Source organism: Ranitomeya variabilis, chromosome 1, assembly GCF_051348905.1.
Source record: "Ranitomeya variabilis isolate aRanVar5 chromosome 1, aRanVar5.hap1, whole genome shotgun sequence".
In the NCBI taxonomy this organism is placed as follows: domain Eukaryota; kingdom Metazoa; phylum Chordata; class Amphibia; order Anura; family Dendrobatidae; genus Ranitomeya; species Ranitomeya variabilis.
The window spans coordinates 69,389,367-69,405,124 of NC_135232.1; the positions used below are offsets into that span (position 1 = coordinate 69,389,367).

At 59.0% G+C, this 15,758-nt stretch overlaps 12 non-coding genes and 2 pseudogenes across 12 annotated transcripts; all 14 read right to left on the bottom strand.

Moving 5' to 3' along the window:
- Window positions 1-604: 604 nt before the first annotated feature.
- On the bottom strand, window positions 605-768 carry LOC143800951 (U1 spliceosomal RNA). The gene has a single exon (XR_013220616.1). It is a non-coding gene; the product is annotated as a U1 spliceosomal RNA (small nuclear RNA).
- A 794-nt stretch (window positions 769-1,562) lies between these two features.
- Window positions 1,563-1,726, bottom strand: LOC143800952 (U1 spliceosomal RNA). Its single transcript, XR_013220617.1, has one exon. It is a non-coding gene; the product is annotated as a U1 spliceosomal RNA (small nuclear RNA).
- A 794-nt stretch (window positions 1,727-2,520) lies between these two features.
- LOC143800953 (U1 spliceosomal RNA) lies at window positions 2,521-2,684 on the bottom strand. Its single transcript, XR_013220618.1, has one exon. It is a non-coding gene; the product is annotated as a U1 spliceosomal RNA (small nuclear RNA).
- A 794-nt stretch (window positions 2,685-3,478) lies between these two features.
- On the bottom strand, window positions 3,479-3,642 carry LOC143800954 (U1 spliceosomal RNA). Its single transcript, XR_013220619.1, has one exon. It is a non-coding gene; the product is annotated as a U1 spliceosomal RNA (small nuclear RNA).
- A 794-nt stretch (window positions 3,643-4,436) lies between these two features.
- LOC143800956 (U1 spliceosomal RNA) lies at window positions 4,437-4,600 on the bottom strand. The gene has a single exon (XR_013220620.1). It is a non-coding gene; the product is annotated as a U1 spliceosomal RNA (small nuclear RNA).
- Window positions 4,601-5,394: 794 nt separating this feature from the next.
- LOC143801324 (U1 spliceosomal RNA) lies at window positions 5,395-5,575 on the bottom strand (annotated as a pseudogene).
- A 1,277-nt stretch (window positions 5,576-6,852) lies between these two features.
- On the bottom strand, window positions 6,853-7,016 carry LOC143800958 (U1 spliceosomal RNA). The gene has a single exon (XR_013220621.1). It is a non-coding gene; the product is annotated as a U1 spliceosomal RNA (small nuclear RNA).
- A 794-nt stretch (window positions 7,017-7,810) lies between these two features.
- LOC143800959 (U1 spliceosomal RNA) lies at window positions 7,811-7,974 on the bottom strand. The gene has a single exon (XR_013220622.1). It is a non-coding gene; the product is annotated as a U1 spliceosomal RNA (small nuclear RNA).
- A 794-nt stretch (window positions 7,975-8,768) lies between these two features.
- On the bottom strand, window positions 8,769-8,932 carry LOC143800960 (U1 spliceosomal RNA). Its single transcript, XR_013220623.1, has one exon. It is a non-coding gene; the product is annotated as a U1 spliceosomal RNA (small nuclear RNA).
- A 794-nt stretch (window positions 8,933-9,726) lies between these two features.
- On the bottom strand, window positions 9,727-9,890 carry LOC143801297 (U1 spliceosomal RNA). Its single transcript, XR_013220911.1, has one exon. It is a non-coding gene; the product is annotated as a U1 spliceosomal RNA (small nuclear RNA).
- A 1,106-nt stretch (window positions 9,891-10,996) lies between these two features.
- LOC143801283 (U1 spliceosomal RNA) lies at window positions 10,997-11,160 on the bottom strand. The gene has a single exon (XR_013220900.1). It is a non-coding gene; the product is annotated as a U1 spliceosomal RNA (small nuclear RNA).
- A 794-nt stretch (window positions 11,161-11,954) lies between these two features.
- Window positions 11,955-12,118, bottom strand: LOC143800961 (U1 spliceosomal RNA). The gene has a single exon (XR_013220624.1). It is a non-coding gene; the product is annotated as a U1 spliceosomal RNA (small nuclear RNA).
- A 794-nt stretch (window positions 12,119-12,912) lies between these two features.
- LOC143800962 (U1 spliceosomal RNA) lies at window positions 12,913-13,076 on the bottom strand. Its single transcript, XR_013220625.1, has one exon. It is a non-coding gene; the product is annotated as a U1 spliceosomal RNA (small nuclear RNA).
- Window positions 13,077-13,870: 794 nt separating this feature from the next.
- On the bottom strand, window positions 13,871-14,050 carry LOC143801307 (U1 spliceosomal RNA; annotated as a pseudogene).
- Between the last annotated feature and the right edge of the window lie 1,708 nt (window positions 14,051-15,758).

Below are 15,758 nucleotides of genomic sequence, written 5' to 3' on the forward strand. Positions count from 1 at the left end.
AAGCCGCCCAAGATGCACAGCAGCAGCCTGAGTCATTTGCATAGAGGAGCGTTGGCTCCGCCCCAGCAGCCTCACGCTGCTGCGCTGGCCTGAGAACATGCTGTAGACAGCTCGAGCTCCAGCTGCCGGCCGGCACCCTCTCGTGACTCGCTCATCTCCGCTCAAGAGGATGCACGCTGGAGGGAGGCTCAAGGGCAGGAGGCCCAAACCGCAGCAGATAGCCGCGCACCAGCGGCCCACTCACAGGTCCAGCTCCAGCCCGAAGGCTGCGAGATGGGGATGCTGCAGGTGCCCTCCCGTGAGCGAGCGGGCGGGCCTGCCTGCCCCTGCAGACAAGCAGAGCAAGCCATGTCGTCACCAAGTCAATGAGATGCAAATGAGGTGATCATTCCCCACCAGCCAGGGGGCCAAAAAAGGGCCAAAGTGTCAAGCAAAGGCAACAACCTCAAACAAACCAAGAAAGCAGCGACACGACACAGGGAAGGTGGCATCCTTCCCCCACAAGGGGGAGCCAAAGGCCACATCTGCCTGCTTTGAGCTTCTCCAAAGTCTCACTTTGGCTCAGCAGAGCATCTTTAGTGTTCTGTCTTTGACCATAGGAAATCAGGGGAAAGCGCGAACGCAGTCCCCCACTACCACAAATTATGCAGTCGAGTTTCCCGCATTTGGGGAAATCGCAGGGGTCAGCACACCCGGAGTGCAATGGATGAGCCTCACCCTGGGAGAACCACCTTAGTGATCATGGTATCTCCCCTGCCAGGTAAGTATGAGTTGGGGCCCGCCGGCCCGACGAGCGCCCCTCCGACGCAGCTCCCCAACATCGCGGAGTCTCGGGCCCGAAAGGGAGGGGGCGGGGGTGGCGTTCGGCACAGACCGCACGGAGGCTCCTCGAGTGGGAGGCGCCGGTCGCTCCCGACGCCCACTCCGCCCCCCCCAGGGCAGGCCGAGCTCAAGTCCAAAGCCGCCCAAGATGCACAGCAGCAGCCTGAGTCATTTGCATAGAGGAGCGTTGGCTCTGCCCCAGCAGCCTCACGCTGCTGCGCTGGCCTGAGAACATGCTGTAGACAGCTCGAGCTCCAGCTGCCGGCCGGCACCCTCTCGTGACTCGCTCATCTCCGCTCAAGAGGATGCACGCTGGAGGGAGGCTCAAGGGCAGGAGGCCCAAACCGCAGCAGATAGCCGCGCACCAGCGGCCCACTCACAGGTCCAGCTCCAGCCCGAAGGCTGCGAGATGGGGATGCTGCAGGTGCCCTCCCGTGAGCGAGCGGGCGGGCCTGCCTGCCCCTGCAGACAAGCAGAGCAAGCCATGTCGTCACCAAGTCAATGAGATGCAAATGAGGTGATCATTCCCCACCAGCCAGGGGGCCAAAAAAGGGCCAAAGTGTCAAGCAAAGGCAACAACCTCAAACAAACCAAGAAAGCAGCGACACGACACAGGGAAGGTGGCATCCTTCCCCCACAAGGGGGAGCCAAAGGCCACATCTGCCTGCTTTGAGCTTCTCCAAAGTCTCACTTTGGCTCAGCAGAGCATCTTTAGTGTTCTGTCTTTGACCATAGGAAATCAGGGGAAAGCGCGAACGCAGTCCCCCACTACCACAAATTATGCAGTCGAGTTTCCCGCATTTGGGGAAATCGCAGGGGTCAGCACACCCGGAGTGCAATGGATGAGCCTCACCCTGGGAGAACCACCTTAGTGATCATGGTATCTCCCCTGCCAGGTAAGTATGAGTTGGGGCCCGCCGGCCCGACGAGCGCCCCTCCGACGCAGCTCCCCAACATCGCGGAGTCTCGGGCCCGAAAGGGAGGGGGCGGGGGTGGCGTTCGGCACAGACCGCACGGAGGCTCCTCGAGTGGGAGGCGCCGGTCGCTCCCGACGCCCACTCCGCCCCCCCCAGGGCAGGCCGAGCTCAAGTCCAAAGCCGCCCAAGATGCACAGCAGCAGCCTGAGTCATTTGCATAGAGGAGCGTTGGCTCCGCCCCAGCAGCCTCACGCTGCTGCGCTGGCCTGAGAACATGCTGTAGACAGCTCGAGCTCCAGCTGCCGGCCGGCACCCTCTCGTGACTCGCTCATCTCCGCTCAAGAGGATGCACGCTGGAGGGAGGCTCAAGGGCAGGAGGCCCAAACCGCAGCAGATAGCCGCGCACCAGCGGCCCACTCACAGGTCCAGCTCCAGCCCGAAGGCTGCGAGATGGGGATGCTGCAGGTGCCCTCCCGTGAGCGAGCGGGCGGGCCTGCCTGCCCCTGCAGACAAGCAGAGCAAGCCATGTCGTCACCAAGTCAATGAGATGCAAATGAGGTGATCATTCCCCACCAGCCAGGGGGCCAAAAAAGGGCCAAAGTGTCAAGCAAAGGCAACAACCTCAAACAAACCAAGAAAGCAGCGACACGACACAGGGAAGGTGGCATCCTTCCCCCACAAGGGGGAGCCAAAGGCCACATCTGCCTGCTTTGAGCTTCTCCAAAGTCTCACTTTGGCTCAGCAGAGCATCTTTAGTGTTCTGTCTTTGACCATAGGAAATCAGGGGAAAGCGCGAACGCAGTCCCCCACTACCACAAATTATGCAGTCGAGTTTCCCGCATTTGGGGAAATCGCAGGGGTCAGCACACCCGGAGTGCAATGGATGAGCCTCACCCTGGGAGAACCACCTTAGTGATCATGGTATCTCCCCTGCCAGGTAAGTATGAGTTGGGGCCCGCCGGCCCGACGAGCGCCCCTCCGACGCAGCTCCCCAACATCGCGGAGTCTCGGGCCCGAAAGGGAGGGGGCGGGGGTGGCGTTCGGCACAGACCGCACGGAGGCTCCTCGAGTGGGAGGCGCCGGTCGCTCCCGACGCCCACTCCGCCCCCCCCAGGGCAGGCCGAGCTCAAGTCCAAAGCCGCCCAAGATGCACAGCAGCAGCCTGAGTCATTTGCATAGAGGAGCGTTGGCTCCGCCCCAGCAGCCTCACGCTGCTGCGCTGGCCTGAGAACATGCTGTAGACAGCTCGAGCTCCAGCTGCCGGCCGGCACCCTCTCGTGACTCGCTCATCTCCGCTCAAGAGGATGCACGCTGGAGGGAGGCTCAAGGGCAGGAGGCCCAAACCGCAGCAGATAGCCGCGCACCAGCGGCCCACTCACAGGTCCAGCTCCAGCCCGAAGGCTGCGAGATGGGGATGCTGCAGGTGCCCTCCCGTGAGCGAGCGGGCGGGCCTGCCTGCCCCTGCAGACAAGCAGAGCAAGCCATGTCGTCACCAAGTCAATGAGATGCAAATGAGGTGATCATTCCCCACCAGCCAGGGGGCCAAAAAAGGGCCAAAGTGTCAAGCAAAGGCAACAACCTCAAACAAACCAAGAAAGCAGCGACACGACACAGGGAAGGTGGCATCCTTCCCCCACAAGGGGGAGCCAAAGGCCACATCTGCCTGCTTTGAGCTTCTCCAAAGTCTCACTTTGGCTCAGCAGAGCATCTTTAGTGTTCTGTCTTTGACCATAGGAAATCAGGGGAAAGCGCGAACGCAGTCCCCCACTACCACAAATTATGCAGTCGAGTTTCCCGCATTTGGGGAAATCGCAGGGGTCAGCACACCCGGAGTGCAATGGATGAGCCTCACCCTGGGAGAACCACCTTAGTGATCATGGTATCTCCCCTGCCAGGTAAGTATGAGTTGGGGCCCGCCGGCCCGACGAGCGCCCCTCCGACGCAGCTCCCCAACATCGCGGAGTCTCGGGCCCGAAAGGGAGGGGGCGGGGGTGGCGTTCGGCACAGACCGCACGGAGGCTCCTCGAGTGGGAGGCGCCGGTCGCTCCCGACGCCCACTCCGCCCCCCCCAGGGCAGGCCGAGCTCAAGTCCAAAGCCGCCCAAGATGCACAGCAGCAGCCTGAGTCATTTGCATAGAGGAGCGTTGGCTCCGCCCCAGCAGCCTCACGCTGCTGCGCTGGCCTGAGAACATGCTGTAGACAGCTCGAGCTCCAGCTGCCGGCCGGCACCCTCTCGTGACTCGCTCATCTCCGCTCAAGAGGATGCACGCTGGAGGGAGGCTCAAGGGCAGGAGGCCCAAACCGCAGCAGATAGCCGCGCACCAGCGGCCCACTCACAGGTCCAGCTCCAGCCCGAAGGCTGCGAGATGGGGATGCTGCAGGTGCCCTCCCGTGAGCGAGCGGGCGGGCCTGCCTGCCCCTGCAGACAAGCAGAGCAAGCCATGTCATCACCAAGTCAATGAGATGCAAATGAGGTGATCATTCCCCACCAGCCAGGGGGCCAAAAAAGGGCCAAAGTGTCAAGCAAAGGCAACAACCTCAAACAAACCAAGAAAGCAGCGACACGACACAGGGAAGGTGGCATCCTTCCCCCACAAGGGGGAGCCAAAGGCCACATCTGCCTGCTTTGAGCTTCTCCAAAGTCTCACTTTGGCTCAGCAGAGCATCTTTAGTGTTCTGTCTTTGACCATAGGAAATCAGGGGAAAGCGCGAACGCAGTCCCCCACTACCACAAATTATGCAGTCGAGTTTCCCGCATTTGGGGAAATCGCAGGGGTCAGCACACCCGGAGTGCAATGGATGAGCCTCACCCTGGGAGAACCACCTTAGTGATCATGGTATCTCCCCTGCCAGGTAAGTATGAGTTGGGGCCCGCCGGCCCGACGAGCGCCCCTCCGACGCAGCTCCCCAACATCGCGGAGTCTCGGGCCCGAAAGGGAGGGGGCGGGGGTGGCGTTCGGCACAGACCGCACGGAGGCTCCTCGAGTGGGAGGCGCCGGTCGCTCCCGACGCCCACTCCGCCCCCCCCAGGGCAGGCCGAGCTCAAGTCCAAAGCCGCCCAAGATGCACAGCAGCAGCCTGAGTCATTTGCATAGAGGAGCGTTGGCTCCGCCCCAGCAGCCTCACGCTGCTGCGCTGGCCTGAGAACATGCTGTAGACAGCTCGAGCTCCAGCTGCCGGCCGGCACCCTCTCGTGACTCGCTCATCTCCGCTCAAGAGGATGCACGCTGGAGGGAGGCTCAAGGGCAGGAGGCCCAAACCGCAGCAGATAGCCGCGCACCAGCGGCCCACTCACAGGTCCAGCTCCAGCCCGAAGGCTGCGAGATGGGGATGCTGCAGGTGCCCTCCCGTGAGCGAGCGGGCGGGCCTGCCTGCCCCTGCAGACAAGCAGAGCAAGCCATGTCGTCACCAAGTCAATGAGATGCAAATGAGGTGATCATTCCCCACCAGCCAGGGGGCCAAAAAAGGGCCAAAGTGTCAAGCAAAGGCAACAACCTCAAACAAACCAAGAAAGCAGCGACACGACACAGGGAAGGTGGCATCCTTCCCCCACAAGGGGGAGCCAAAGGCCACATCTGCCTGCTTTGAGCTTCTCCAAAGTCTCACTTTGGCTCAGCAGAGCATCTTTAGTGTTCTGTCTTTGACCATAGGAAATCAGGGGAAAGCGCGAACGCAGTCCCCCACTACCACAAATTATGCAGTCGAGTTTCCCGCATTTGGGGAAATCGCAGGGGTCAGCACACCCGGAGTGCAATGGATGAGCCTCACCCTGGGAGAACCACCTTAGGCTACGTTCACATTTGCGTTGTGCGCCGCAGCGTCGTCGCCGCAACAAAACGCATGCGTCGTGCGGCCCTATCTTTAACATTGGGGCCGCATGGCGCCGCATGTACATGCGTTGTCATGCGTTTTGGTGCGTCGTACGCCGCATGCGGCGTTAGGGCGCACCTGTCAGGGCGCGGCAAACGCAACATGTTGCATTTTTTTTGCGGCGCTGACTTTTTAAAAAACGCATGCGTCGTGTTTGCGTCGCTTTTGCGTCGTCGATGCGCCTTTTTTACCATTGATTTGTATTGACAACGCAGACGACGCAAGTACTTGCGTCGTAGTGCGTTGTACGACGCATGCGTTTTCCAATAAATATGCAAAACATTGTATAGATTTTGGGGGGCGCATGCGGCGCAAAACGCAGCGTTTTTTGTTCAAAACGCCACTGCGTTTTTGTTTGCGTTGTGCGTTGCGGCGCCGACGCTGCGGCGCACAACGCAAATGTGAACGTAGCCTTAGTGATCATGGTATCTCCCCTGCCAGGTAAGTATGAGTTGGGGCCCGCCGGCCCGACGAGCGCCCCTCCGACGCAGCTCCCCAACATCGCGGAGTCTCGGGCCCGAAAGGGAGGGGGCGGGGGTGGCGTTCGGCACAGACCGCACGGAGGCTCCTCGAGTGGGAGGCGCCGGTCGCTCCCGACGCCCACTCCGCCCCCCCCAGGGCAGGCCGAGCTCAAGTCCAAAGCCGCCCAAGATGCACAGCAGCAGCCTGAGTCATTTGCATAGAGGAGCGTTGGCTCCGCCCCAGCAGCCTCACGCTGCTGCGCTGGCCTGAGAACATGCTGTAGACAGCTCGAGCTCCAGCTGCCGGCCGGCACCCTCTCGTGACTCGCTCATCTCCGCTCAAGAGGATGCACGCTGGAGGGAGGCTCAAGGGCAGGAGGCCCAAACCGCAGCAGATAGCCGCGCACCAGCGGCCCACTCACAGGTCCAGCTCCAGCCCGAAGGCTGCGAGATGGGGATGCTGCAGGTGCCCTCCCGTGAGCGAGCGGGCGGGCCTGCCTGCCCCTGCAGACAAGCAGAGCAAGCCATGTCGTCACCAAGTCAATGAGATGCAAATGAGGTGATCATTCCCCACCAGCCAGGGGGCCAAAAAAGGGCCAAAGTGTCAAGCAAAGGCAACAACCTCAAACAAACCAAGAAAGCAGCGACACGACACAGGGAAGGTGGCATCCTTCCCCCACAAGGGGGAGCCAAAGGCCACATCTGCCTGCTTTGAGCTTCTCCAAAGTCTCACTTTGGCTCAGCAGAGCATCTTTAGTGTTCTGTCTTTGACCATAGGAAATCAGGGGAAAGCGCGAACGCAGTCCCCCACTACCACAAATTATGCAGTCGAGTTTCCCGCATTTGGGGAAATCGCAGGGGTCAGCACACCCGGAGTGCAATGGATGAGCCTCACCCTGGGAGAACCACCTTAGTGATCATGGTATCTCCCCTGCCAGGTAAGTATGAGTTGGGGCCCGCCGGCCCGACGAGCGCCCCTCCGACGCAGCTCCCCAACATCGCGGAGTCTCGGGCCCGAAAGGGAGGGGGCGGGGGTGGCGTTCGGCACAGACCGCACGGAGGCTCCTCGAGTGGGAGGCGCCGGTCGCTCCCGACGCCCACTCCGCCCCCCCCAGGGCAGGCCGAGCTCAAGTCCAAAGCCGCCCAAGATGCACAGCAGCAGCCTGAGTCATTTGCATAGAGGAGCGTTGGCTCCGCCCCAGCAGCCTCACGCTGCTGCGCTGGCCTGAGAACATGCTGTAGACAGCTCGAGCTCCAGCTGCCGGCCGGCACCCTCTCGTGACTCGCTCATCTCCGCTCAAGAGGATGCACGCTGGAGGGAGGCTCAAGGGCAGGAGGCCCAAACCGCAGCAGATAGCCGCGCACCAGCGGCCCACTCACAGGTCCAGCTCCAGCCCGAAGGCTGCGAGATGGGGATGCTGCAGGTGCCCTCCCGTGAGCGAGCGGGCGGGCCTGCCTGCCCCTGCAGACAAGCAGAGCAAGCCATGTCGTCACCAAGTCAATGAGATGCAAATGAGGTGATCATTCCCCACCAGCCAGGGGGCCAAAAAAGGGCCAAAGTGTCAAGCAAAGGCAACAACCTCAAACAAACCAAGAAAGCAGCGACACGACACAGGGAAGGTGGCATCCTTCCCCCACAAGGGGGAGCCAAAGGCCACATCTGCCTGCTTTGAGCTTCTCCAAAGTCTCACTTTGGCTCAGCAGAGCATCTTTAGTGTTCTGTCTTTGACCATAGGAAATCAGGGGAAAGCGCGAACGCAGTCCCCCACTACCACAAATTATGCAGTCGAGTTTCCCGCATTTGGGGAAATCGCAGGGGTCAGCACACCCGGAGTGCAATGGATGAGCCTCACCCTGGGAGAACCACCTTAGTGATCATGGTATCTCCCCTGCCAGGTAAGTATGAGTTGGGGCCCGCCGGCCCGACGAGCGCCCCTCCGACGCAGCTCCCCAACATCGCGGAGTCTCGGGCCCGAAAGGGAGGGGGCGGGGGTGGCGTTCGGCACAGACCGCACGGAGGCTCCTCGAGTGGGAGGCGCCGGTCGCTCCCGACGCCCACTCCGCCCCCCCCAGGGCAGGCCGAGCTCAAGTCCAAAGCCGCCCAAGATGCACAGCAGCAGCCTGAGTCATTTGCATAGAGGAGCATTGGCTCCGCCCCAGCAGCCTCACGCTGCTGCGCTGGCCTGAGAACATGCTGTAGACAGCTCGAGCTCCAGCTGCCGGCCGGCACCCTCTCGTGACTCGCTCATCTCCGCTCAAGAGGATGCACGCTGGAGGGAGGCTCAAGGGCAGGAGGCCCAAACCGCAGCAGATAGCCGCGCACCAGCGGCCCACTCACAGGTCCAGCTCCAGCCCGAAGGCTGCGAGATGGGGATGCTGCAGGTGCCCTCCCGTGAGCGAGCGGGCGGGCCTGCCTGCCCCTGCAGACAAGCAGAGCAAGCCATGTCGTCACCAAGTCAATGAGATGCAAATGAGGTGATCATTCCCCACCAGCCAGGGGGCCAAAAAAGGGCCAAAGTGTCAAGCAAAGGCAACAACCTCAAACAAACCAAGAAAGCAGCGACACGACACAGGGAAGGTGGCATCCTTCCCCCACAAGGGGGAGCCAAAGGCCACATCTGCCTGCTTTGAGCTTCTCCAAAGTCTCACTTTGGCTCAGCAGAGCATCTTTAGTGTTCTGTCTTTGACCATAGGAAATCAGGGGAAAGCGCGAACGCAGTCCCCCACTACCACAAATTATGCAGTCGAGTTTCCCGCATTTGGGGAAATCGCAGGGGTCAGCACACCCGGAGTGCAATGGATGAGCCTCACCCTGGGAGAACCACCTTAGTGATCATGGTATCTCCCCTGCCAGGTAAGTATGAGTTGGGGCCCGCCGGCCCGACGAGCGCCCCTCCGACGCAGCTCCCCAACATCGCGGAGTCTCGGGCCCGAAAGGGAGGGGGCGGGGGTGGCGTTCGGCACAGACCGCACGGAGGCTCCTCGAGTGGGAGGCGCCGGTCGCTCCCGACGCCCACTCCGCCCCCCCCAGGGCAGGCCGAGCTCAAGTCCAAAGCCGCCCAAGATGCACAGCAGCAGCCTGAGTCATTTGCATAGAGGAGCGTTGGCTCCGCCCCAGCAGCCTCACGCTGCTGCGCTGGCCTGAGAACATGCTGTAGACAGCTCGAGCTCCAGCTGCCGGCCGGCACCCTCTCGTGACTCGCTCATCTCCGCTCAAGAGGATGCACGCTGGAGGGAGGCTCAAGGGCAGGAGGCCCAAACCGCAGCAGATAGCCGCGCACCAGCGGCCCACTCACAGGTCCAGCTCCAGCCCGAAGGCTGCGAGATGGGGATGCTGCAGGTGCCCTCCCGTGAGCGAGCGGGCGGGCCTGCCTGCCCCTGCAGACAAGCAGAGCAAGCCATGTCGTCACCAAGTCAATGAGATGCAAATGAGGTGATCATTCCCCACCAGCCAGGGGGCCAAAAAAGGGCCAAAGTGTCAAGCAAAGGCAACAACCTCAAACAAACCAAGAAAGCAGCGACACGACACAGGGAAGGTGGCATCCTTCCCCCACAAGGGGGAGCCAAAGGCCACATCTGCCTGCTTTGAGCTTCTCCAAAGTCTCACTTTGGCTTAGCAGAGCATCTTTAGTGTTCTGTCTTTGACCATAGGAAATCAGGGGAAAGCGCGAACGCAGTCCCCCACTACCACAAATTATGCAGTCGAGTTTCCCGCATTTGGGGAAATCGCAGGGGTCAGCACACCCGGAGTGCAATGGATGAGCCTCACCCTGGGAGAACCACCTTAGTGATCATGGTATCTCCCCTGCCAGGTAAGGCTACGTTCACATTTGCGGCTAGCGCCGCAGCGTCGGGCGCCGCAGCGGCGCCGCATGCATCATGCGCCCCTATATTTAACATGGGGGCGCATGGACATGCGGTGCACTTGCTTTTTGCACCGCATGCGTCCCTGCGGCGCCCGCGTCGGGGCGCAGAGGACGCAGCAAGTTGCATTTTTGCTGCGTCCAAAATCAATGGAAAAAAGGAAGCATGCGGCGCAAAAAGCAGCGTTGTGCATGTGTTCACATTTGCGCTGTGCGTTGCGGCGGCGACGCTGCGGCGCACACCGCAAATGTGAACGTAGCCTAAGTATGAGTTGGGGCCCGCCGGCCCGACGAGCGCCCCTCCGACGCAGCTCCCCAACATCGCGGAGTCTCGGGCCCGAAAGGGAGGGGGCGGGGGTGGCGTTCGGCACAGACCGCACGGAGGCTCCTCGAGTGGGAGGCGCCGGTCGCTCCCGACGCCCACTCCGCCCCCCCCAGGGCAGGCCGAGCTCAAGTCCAAAGCCGCCCAAGATGCACAGCAGCAGCCTGAGTCATTTGCATAGAGGAGCGTTGGCTCCGCCCCAGCAGCCTCACGCTGCTGCGCTGGCCTGAGAACATGCTGTAGACAGCTCGAGCTCCAGCTGCCGGCCGGCACCCTCTCGTGACTCGCTCATCTCCGCTCAAGAGGATGCACGCTGGAGGGAGGCTCAAGGGCAGGAGGCCCAAACCGCAGCAGATAGCCGCGCACCAGCGGCCCACTCACAGGTCCAGCTCCAGCCCGAAGGCTGCGAGATGGGGATGCTGCAGGTGCCCTCCCGTGAGCGAGCGGGCGGGCCTGCCTGCCCCTGCAGACAAGCAGAGCAAGCCATGTCGTCACCAAGTCAATGAGATGCAAATGAGGTGATCATTCCCCACCAGCCAGGGGGCCAAAAAAGGGCCAAAGTGTCAAGCAAAGGCAACAACCTCAAACAAACCAAGAAAGCAGCGACACGACACAGGGAAGGTGGCATCCTTCCCCCACAAGGGGGAGCCAAAGGCCACATCTGCCTGCTTTGAGCTTCTCCAAAGTCTCACTTTGGCTCAGCAGAGCATCTTTAGTGTTCTGTCTTTGACCATAGGAAATCAGGGGAAAGCGCGAACGCAGTCCCCCACTACCACAAATTATGCAGTCAAGTTTCCCGCATTTGGGGAAATCGCAGGGGTCAGCACACCCGGAGTGCAATGGATGAGCCTCACCCTGGGAGAACCACCTTAGTGATCATGGTATCTCCCCTGCCAGGTAAGTATGAGTTGGGGCCCGCCGGCCCGACGAGCGCCCCTCCGACGCAGCTCCCCAACATCGCGGAGTCTCGGGCCCGAAAGGGAGGGGGCGGGGGTGGCGTTCGGCACAGACCGCACGGAGGCTCCTCGAGTGGGAGGCGCCGGTCGCTCCCGACGCCCACTCCGCCCCCCCCAGGGCAGGCCGAGCTCAAGTCCAAAGCCGCCCAAGATGCACAGCAGCAGCCTGAGTCATTTGCATAGAGGAGCGTTGGCTCCGCCCCAGCAGCCTCACGCTGCTGCGCTGGCCTGAGAACATGCTGTAGACAGCTCGAGCTCCAGCTGCCGGCCGGCACCCTCTCGTGACTCGCTCATCTCCGCTCAAGAGGATGCACGCTGGAGGGAGGCTCAAGGGCAGGAGGCCCAAACCGCAGCAGATAGCCGCGCACCAGCGGCCCACTCACAGGTCCAGCTCCAGCCCGAAGGCTGCGAGATGGGGATGCTGCAGGTGCCCTCCCGTGAGCGAGCGGGCGGGCCTGCCTGCCCCTGCAGACAAGCAGAGCAAGCCATGTCGTCACCAAGTCAATGAGATGCAAATGAGGTGATCATTCCCCACCAGCCAGGGGGCCAAAAAAGGGCCAAAGTGTCAAGCAAAGGCAACAACCTCAAACAAACCAAGAAAGCAGCGACACGACACAGGGAAGGTGGCATCCTTCCCCCACAAGGGGGAGCCAAAGGCCACATCTGCCTGCTTTGAGCTTCTCCAAAGTCTCACTTTGGCTCAGCAGAGCATCTTTAGTGTTCTGTCTTTGACCATAGGAAATCAGGGGAAAGCGCGAACGCAGTCCCCCACTACCACAAATTATGCAGTCGAGTTTCCCGCATTTGGGGAAATCGCAGGGGTCAGCACACCCGGAGTGCAATGGATGAGCCTCACCCTGGGAGAACCACCTTAGTGATCATGGTATCTCCCCTGCCAGGTAAGTATGAGTTGGGGCCCGCCGGCCCGACGAGCGCCCCTCCGACGCAGCTCCCCAACATCGCGGAGTCTCGGGCCCGAAAGGGAGGGGGCGGGGGTGGCGTTCGGCACAGACCGCACGGAGGCTCCTCGAGTGGGAGGCGCCGGTCGCTCCCGACGCCCACTCCGCCCCCCCCAGGGCAGGCCGAGCTCAAGTCCAAAGCCGCCCAAGATGCACAGCAGCAGCCTGAGTCATTTGCATAGAGGAGCGTTGGCTCCGCCCCAGCAGCCTCACGCTGCTGCGCTGGCCTGAGAACATGCTGTAGACAGCTCGAGCTCCAGCTGCCGGCCGGCACCCTCTCGTGACTCGCTCATCTCCGCTCAAGAGGATGCACGCTGGAGGGAGGCTCAAGGGCAGGAGGCCCAAACCGCAGCAGATAGCCGCGCACCAGCGGCCCACTCACAGGTCCAGCTCCAGCCTGAAGGCTGCGAGATGGGGATGCTGCAGGTGCCCTCCCGTGAGCGAGCGGGCGGGCCTGCCTGCCCCTGCAGACAAGCAGAGCAAGCCATGTCGTCACCAAGTCAATGAGATGCAAATGAGGTGATCATTCCCCACCAGCCAGGGGGCCAAAAAAGGGCCAAAGTGTCAAGCAAAGGCAACAACCTCAAACAAACCAAGAAAGCAGCGACACGACACAGGGAAGGTGGCATCCTTCCCCCACAAGGGGGAGCCAAAGGCCACATCTGCCTGCTTTGAGCTTCTCCAAAGTCTCACTTTGGCTCAGCAGAGCATCTTTAGTGTTCTGTCTTTGACCATAGGAAATCAGGGGAAAGCGCGAACGCAGTCCCCCACTACCACAAATTATGCAGTCGAGTTTCCCGCATTTGGGGAAATCGCAGGGGTCAGCACACCCGGAGTGCAATGGATGAGCCTCACCCTGGGAGAACCACCTTAGTGATCATGGTATCTCCCCTGCCAGGTAAGTATGAGTTGGGGCCCGCCGGCCCGACGAGCGCCCCTCCGACGCAGCTCCCCAACATCGCGGAGTCTCGGGCCCGAAAGGGAGGGGGCGGGGGTGGCGTTCGGCACAGACCGCACGGAGGCTCCTCGAGTGGGAGGCGCCGGTCGCTCCCGACGCCCACTCCGCCCCCCCCAGGGCAGGCCGAGCTCAAGTCCAAAGCCGCCCAAGATGCACAGCAGCAGCCTGAGTCATTTGCATAGAGGAGCGTTGGCTCCGCCCCAGCAGCCTCACGCTGCTGCGCTGGCCTGAGAACATGCTGTAGACAGCTCGAGCTCCAGCTGCCGGCCGGCACCCTCTCGTGACTCGCTCATCTCCGCTCAAGAGGATGCACGCTGGAGGGAGGCTCAAGGGCAGGAGGCCCAAACCGCAGCAGATAGCCGCGCACCAGCGGCCCACTCACAGGTCCAGCTCCAGCCCGAAGGCTGCGAGATGGGGATGCTGCAGGTGCCCTCCCGTGAGCGAGCGGGCGGGCCTGCCTGCCCCTGCAGACAAGCAGAGCAAGCCATGTCGTCACCAAGTCAATGAGATGCAAATGAGGTGATCATTCCCCACCAGCCAGGGGGCCAAAAAAGGGCCAAAGTGTCAAGCAAAGGCAACAACCTCAAACAAACCAAGAAAGCAGCGACACGACACAGGGAAGGTGGCATCCTTCCCCCACAAGGGGGAGCCAAAGGCCACATCTGCCTGCTTTGAGCTTCTCCAAAGTCTCACTTTGGCTCAGCAGAGCATCTTTAGTGTTCTGTCTTTGACCATAGGAAATCAGGGGAAAGCGCGAACGCAGTCCCCCACTACCACAAATTATGCAGTCGAGTTTCCCGCATTTGGGGAAATCGCAGGGGTCAGCACACCCGGAGTGCAATGGATGAGCCTCACCCTGGGAGAACCTTTTTCCTCAGATTGGAACTCTCATTAACTCATGCATCATCTGCTCGTTCAATTAACAAGTTTCCTGATCATCATATGGAAAAATCTCCCATAAACAAAAAAAACAATCCCGATCACCAAAAAATAATCAAAATCCTACTTACAGTAATCGTTCCACTGAGAGTACTTCCAAAGTGTTTCTGCTGTTGTTTCCCCGAGTCTCTTCTTATCTAATAGATAAACATAAAACACCCTGGCAAGAAAAATGTTCTTACAGTCCAATGGAGAGAGACACACCTTTTTAAAAATAACCAGGTTCCGAGAATCCCACAAAACTTCCTTATATATGGCAAAAATAATCCAACTCATCCGTCTCCTTTCCAAATGATTAAAATCTTGACCTGTTAATATCCTTCTAAAATCAAAACAATGGAACCCAACGAGAGCAATAAAAAACCGGGATAAAAGGGTAAAAAGTTTTTTTGCATAAGAACAGTCCCAAAAAATGTGCTGTATTGTCTCTGGATCCTTACATCCCTCCCTTGGACAAAATTCTTGAACCCTTATCCCTCTCCCATTCAGAAAAGCTCGTGTTGGCAAACATCCTTGTAATGCCATCCAAGTTACATCCTTTTGCCGATTGCTGATCCCTATAGCAAAAAACAGCTTCCAAACTTGCCTTGATTGCGCAGTATTGCAGGATGGCACATCACATAAAAATTCTCTCTCCTTTAATTTCTTAACAATCTTTGTTTTATCAGGTCTCTCTGTGGAGCTTAAACCAATTTGATCATAGAAGGACTTAAGTACTACATAAAAAAACGGAACCACAAACGCGACCGGCTTCCTCAAATCCTTCTCACACCAGCTCCATTTCTGAAACAGCCATCCTGCCAAAAACCTGCACATGTCAGCAGCCTTACTTTTGCTCTGAGAAAGTCTATAAATATTCAAAAAATAGTGCATCTTTAAAAACCTTTCTATATTTGGAAAGTCACAGCCCCCCATTTCCACAGAAAGCATCACTTTTTCTCTCCTTAGTTTCTCCATCTTTGACCCCCAAAAAAAGGTAAACAGTTTCCTTGTAACTCTCTTAGTCCATAAACCCGCAGGTGGAAATATCAGAGCAGTATATAGCAGTAATGGAAGGATCACTGACTTCACAATAAGTACCTTCCCTCTCAGAGACAAGTTCCTTAATTTCCAGTAATTCAGTTTCTGTTCCATTTTATTTTCCAGGATCCTCAGGCTCTTCTTCCCTTTAAGTTCCTTTTCAAAAATAACACCGAGGACTTCTATCTCTTCTTTTCTTTCTACTCCCACCACACTGACATCCACCTGCCTCCCAAAGTTGCAAAACTGACACTTACTCCAGTTTACAGCCATTCCAGCCACACAGCAAAAAATTCTTACATGAAGATTTATCCTATTAAGCTCAGCTTGCGAACCACAAATAAAAGCAATGTCATCCATGTAACTTAATGATTTCACAGGACCCCCCATTCCTCCAGGGACAAAGGCACCAACCACACACTTATCGACTTGCACACTTTTTAAAAGAGCTTCAACCACACAAATAAAAAGAATTGGTGATAAAGGGCACCCTTGCCTAACGCCAGATAGAATACTAAAACTAGAACTCACGTGACCATTAATTAAGATCTGACTACTAACTCCACAATAAAAAGACTTAATAATGTTCAATAATTTAATGGGGATCCCAAGGTGTCTAAGTGCAGCAAATAAAAATCTGTGTGAAACTTTATCAAAAGCTTTTTCCAGGT